The sequence below is a fragment of the Salvelinus fontinalis genome, chromosome 27 (assembly GCF_029448725.1).
Source record: "Salvelinus fontinalis isolate EN_2023a chromosome 27, ASM2944872v1, whole genome shotgun sequence".
Classification (NCBI taxonomy): Eukaryota; Metazoa; Chordata; class Actinopteri; order Salmoniformes; family Salmonidae; genus Salvelinus; species Salvelinus fontinalis.
The window spans coordinates 17,990,844-17,996,658 of NC_074691.1; the positions used below are offsets into that span (position 1 = coordinate 17,990,844).

Sequence of the window (5,815 nt, forward strand, 5' to 3'; positions counted from 1 at the left end):
TACCGCACAAATTATGGACATGACCGGCTACTTCGACACTGACAAACTGAAAATCTGAATATCAATAAAAACAATCCTGTCTTGAATTCATCAATAGCCTAGGCCTAGGTGTGTGAAGACACATATTGTAGGCTACAATATGAAAAGGAAATTATAGTCCTAAAAATGCTTTCCAGTTTCCCAATGATGCACAGCTCCCTTGCTGGTGATGGCCAATGCACTTGTGCCAAAAGCCCCTCTCTCTCGTTTTACTTTGTAAAATAATATTTGGAAATTTATCAAATATGTTAGTAGCCTACAGCAGACAGATTAGAGTCTTCTCTCTTCAGCGGGAGCCATTTTCTTTCCAACCTGTGTATTCCCACGATTGTATTAGAAATATTGAGAAAGGCCTGTTTTGTCAACATGCTGTTTGTTCACTGACAGATTTACTGCGCATTCCCAACTGTAGGCTTGTTATTGGGCTACACTCCACAGCTAGGCTATTATTTTTTTAAAGAAACTATTGATCATCTGTGGCTAAATTATTGGCCTTCTTGTGGTGTAGTAGGCTATTCAGAATTATTTCATTTCTTTCTGAACAAACAGCATTAATTCTATAACTTTGGAAAATGTATTTGTTCTTCCAGAACCCTACGTGCAGCTATGGTTCTGTAAGGAAATAAATGAGGAAGTGCAACGCTGGAAAGATGAGAGTTGCAGGCTCTCATGTCTATCAGAGCAGAGAGAGGGAGAGATAACATAGAAAGTACATCTCATTCAAGTTCTGTGAGAGATACAGGCACGCTTCTCACACAGCCATGGCCACAGCGTTGGTCTCAAACCTGGGAAACAACCGCAGACCACTTGTAACCACGCCAGTCCAGGACCTCCACATCCGGCTTCTTCCCCTGTGGGATTGTCTGAGACCAGCCACCCGGACAGCTGATGAAACTGTGGGTTTGCACAAGCGAATCATTTCTGCACAAATTGTCAGAAACCATCTCAGGGAAGCTCATCTGCCTGCTCGTCGTCCTCACCAGGGTCTTGACCTGACTCCAGTTCGTCATCGTAACCGCAGGCAAATGCTCACCTTCGATGGCCACTGGGACGCTGGAGAAGTGTGCTCTTCATGGATGAATCCCGGTTTCAAATGTACTAGGCAGATGGCAGACAGCGTGTATGGCGTCGGGTGGGTGAGTGGTTTGTTGATGTCAACATTGTGAACAGAGTGCCCCATGGTGGCAGTGGGGTTATGGTATGGGCAGGCTTAAGCTATGGATAACGAACACAATTGTATTTTATCGATGGCAATTTGAATACACAGATACTGTAACGAGATCCTGAGGCCCATTGTTGTGCCATTCATCCACCGCCATCACCTCATGTTTCAGCATGATAATGCACGGCCCCATGTCGCAAGAATCTGTACATAATTCCTGGAAGCTGAAAATGTCACAGTTTTTCCATGGCCTGCATATTCACCAGACATGTTACCCATTGAGCACAACCCACTGGATTGGCGTGTACGACAGGGTGTTCCAGTTCCTGCCAATATCCAGCAACTTGGCACAGCCATTTAAGAGAAATGGGACAACATTCCACAGGCCACAATCAACAGCCTGATCAACTCTATGCAAAGGAGATATGTCGCGCTGCATGAGGCAAATGGTGGTCACACCAGATACTGACTGGTTTTCTGATCCATGTCCCTTCCCCTTTCTTTAGGTATCTGTGACCAACAAATGCATATCTGTATTCCCAGTCATGTGAAATCCATAGATTAGGGCCTAATGAATTTATTTCAATTGACTGATTTCCTTATGTGAACTGGAGCTCAGTAGAATCTTTGAAAATGTTGCATGTTGCGTTTATAATTTTGTTCAGTGTAGCGCAAAGAATTTTAACAAACAAAGAACAGAAATGCCTAAGCAGTGGGTTAGTAAGAGATGGTCAGTCATGGAAAAAGTACCCAACTGTCATACTTGAGTAAACGTAAAGACACAGTGGGGCAAAAAGTTTTGGAGTGTGACTGTTTGAGGTTGTGGACAGGTGTCTTTTATACTGATATCAAGTTCAAACAGGTGCCATTAATACAGGTAACGAGTGGAGGACAGAGGAGCCTCTTAAAGAAGAAGTTACAGGTCTGTGAGAGACAGAAATCTTGCTTGTTTGTACGTGACTAAATGCTTATTTTCCACCATAATTTGCAAATAAATTCATTCAAAATCCTACAATGTGATTTTCTGGATTTTTTTTCTAATTTTGTCTGTCATAGTTGAAGTGTACCTATGATGAAAATTACAGGCCTGTCTCATCTTTTTAAGTGGGAGAACTTGCACAATTGGTGGCTGACTAAATACTTTTTTGCCCCACTGTACCTGAATAGAAAATGACTCAAGTAAAAGTGAAAGTCAACTAGTAAAATACTACTTGAGTAAAAGTATTTGGTTTTAAATATACTTAATTATAAAAAGAAAAGTAAATTGCTATAATATACTTAAGTATCAAAAGTAAAAATATAAATAATGTCAAATTCCTTATATTAAGCAAACAAGGGGCACACTCAGACATCATTTACAAATTATGCAAGTGTGTTTAGTGAGTCCGCCAGATCAGAGGCAGTAGGGATGACCAGGGATGTTCTCTTGATAAGTGCGTGAATTGGACCATTTTCCTGTCCTGCTAAGAATTCAAAATGTAACAAGTACTTTTGGGTGTCTGGGAAAATGTATGGAGTAAAAAGTACATTATTTTCTTTAGGAATGTTGTGAAGTAAAAGTAAAAGTAATCAAAAAATATAAATAGTAAAGTACAGATACTTTAATAAAATACTACTTCAAAGTATTTTTACTTAAGTACATTACACAACTGGAGAAGGATGGATGAGGGATAGAAAGTAGGCCATATGAACAAGTGCGTCTAGTTACCTGGTTAAGTCTTCTCTCTCTCTCTGTGTGATCGCCTTTCTGAAATGTAAAGCGACACAATTCAGAACATGGGCCATTCTTACATTATTCTCCCTCTACACCAAGTCAGAACCATAGGTTCAATAACAGTGGAATAAAAGCAGAAAATTAAAGCTCTTACAATATTCAATGACATTTATCTTAAACAGGCTATAGGCTACAAAGTCAGAACAGTAGTTCTGAGGGGGAGAGGGACCAAATTCTTTGGGTGAGACACATCGGCTACTAAAAGCGTACTACACAAGATACACTTAGTATTACTTTCTTAGCTACTGTATACATTTCTCCCTGGCATATTACATAATTTATGCAGCAGTGTACAAGACATACACTGCTCAAAAAAATAAAGGGAACACTTAAACAACACAATGTAACTCCAAGTCAATCACACTTCTGTGAAATCAAACTGTCCACTTAGGAAGCAACACTGATTGACAATAAATTTCACATGCTGTTGTGCAAATGGAATAGACAAAAGGTGGAAATTATAGGCAATTAGCAAGACACCCCCCTAAAAGGAGTGATTCTGCAGGTGGTGACCACAGACCACTTCTCACTTCCTATGCTTCCTGGCTGATGTTTTGGTCACTTTTGAATGCTGGCGGTGCTCTCACTCTAGTGGTAGCATGAGACGGAGTCTACAACCCACACAAGTGGCTCAGGTAGTGCAGTTCATCCAGGATGGCACATCAATGCGAGCTGTGGCACAAAGGTTTGCTGTGTCTGTCAGCGTAGTGTCCAGAGCATGGAGGCGCTACCAGGAGACAGGCCAGTACATCAGGAGACGTGGAGGAGGCCGTAGGAGGGCAACAACCCAGCAGCAGGACCGCTACCTCCGCCTTTGTGCAAGGAGGTGCACTGCCAGCGCCCTGCAAAATGACCTCCAGCAGGCCACAAATGTGCATGTATCTGCTCAAACGGTCAGAAACAGACTCCATGAGGGTGGTATGAGGGCCCGACGTCCACAGGTGGGGGTTGTGCTTACAGCCCAACACCGTGCAGGACGTTTGGCATTTGCCAGAGAACACCAAGATTGGCAAATTCGCCACTGGCGCCCTGTGCTCTTCACAGATGAAAGCAGGTTCACACTGAGCACATGAGCACATGTGACAGTCTGGAGACGCCGTGGAGAACATTCTGCTGCCTGCAACATCCTCCAGCATGACCGGTTTGGCTATGGGTCAGTCATGGTGTGGGGTGGCATTTCTTTGTGGGGCCGCACAGCCCTCCATGTGCTCGCCAGAGGTAGCCTGACTGCCAATAGGTACCGAGATGAGATCCTCAGACCCCTTGTGAGACCATATGCTGACACATGCACATTTGTGGCCTGCTGGAGGTCATTTTGCAGGGTGCTGGCAGTGCACCTCCTTGCACAAAGGCGGAGGTAGCGGTCCTGCTGCTGGGTTGTTGCCCTCCTACGGCCTCCTCCACGTCTCCTGATGTACTGGCCTGTCTCCTGGTAGCGCCTCCATGCTCTGGACACTACGCTGACAGACACAGCAAACCTTTGTGCCACAGCTCGCATTGATGTGCCATCCTGGATGAACTGCACTACCTGAGCCACTTGTGTGGGTTGTAGACTCCGTCTCATGCTACCACTAGAGTGAGAGCACCGCCAGCATTCAAAAGTGACCAAAACATCAGCCAGGAAGCATAGGAACTGAGAAGTGGTCTGTGGTCACCACCTGCAGAATCACTCCTTTTTGGGGAGTGTCTTGCTAATTGCCTATAATTTCCACCTTTTGTCTACCCCATTTGCACAACAGCATGTGAAATTTATTGTCAATCAGTGTTGCTTCCTAAGTGGACAGTTTGATTTCACAGAAGTGTGATTGACTTGGAGTTACATTGTGTTGTTTAAGTGTTCCCTTTATTTTTTTGAGCAGTGTATGTTGTTGTGCTGCGCTCACTTGAACAGGAAGGTGGTGCGGCGGTCTTTCTTGTGGGCAAACGTTGTCATCACTCTGGATTTATGGTGCTTTCAAGACAACTGGGAACTAAAAAAAAACAAGGTTTAATCATGATGTCAGTGATCTTCAGGTCGGAGCTTTAGAAAGAAGTCTGAGTTGCCGACTTGGATGACCTTTCAAAACACTGCCAATGTATTCAACCTTTTCTGGTCCATGGTGTTGCGTCTGAATGTTTATACTTTTAAACTCGGAAAAGAGACACTTTCAGACAGATGTTTTAAATCCTTAAATCCAGACTTGCACCACACATCCTCTCTACCTAATAGCAGGCAGGGGAAGCAAAACAGTGATTGCTTTGCGGCGCTTGCAGTTAGCCATTGAGTCCTTCCAAAACACTAGTTGAACTTGCGATTTCCGACTTGTGTAATGCTTATGCCCAATGGCCGATGAACACCGATACGTGTTATCTATAATTTCTCTTCATATAGTACCAAGGTTTGAAAAGGATTTGCCAGTAGATTGTCGACGTGATTCATGATGACTGTTTGAGCCTATCACGGCGCAAATAGAGAAGATTACCAATGCCTACGCTCTGTATTTTCGCTGGCTGCCCCGCCACCACAGAATGCACTGAACTACGCTGAAACACCTGCATTTTGGAGCTGCCTTACTCAAGAAAGAGATCATGTTTGTATGCAGCTTTATTCATTCAATTAATGTATATATATATTTATACATTGTTTGCGAACTGATATGTGACACGAATTAATCCCAAAACGACATGAAAAACAGGAAAACAAATGGTCATACATATTTTTAAGCTCTGCTTAGAACTATTCCTATTTGGCTATGACTGCAACGTTGTGCAGTTTGGTTTTACTGCTTCTTCACATCGACCTAATAAATGACTCACTTCAGATTGTCTTAAGAAAAGGACTTTTCTTGGGAGCCAGACTG

At 43.3% G+C, this 5,815-nt stretch overlaps 1 long non-coding RNA gene across 1 annotated transcript; it reads right to left on the reverse strand.

Moving 5' to 3' along the window:
* Positions 1-2,851: 2,851 nt before the first annotated feature.
* LOC129825201 (uncharacterized) lies at positions 2,852-5,463 on the reverse strand. Its single transcript, XR_008754834.1, has 3 exons — positions 5,032-5,463; positions 4,859-4,945; positions 2,852-2,948 (listed from the first exon to the last, which is right to left on the reverse strand). It is a non-coding gene; the product is annotated as an uncharacterized LOC129825201 (long non-coding RNA).
* Positions 5,464-5,815: the final 352 nt, after the last annotated feature.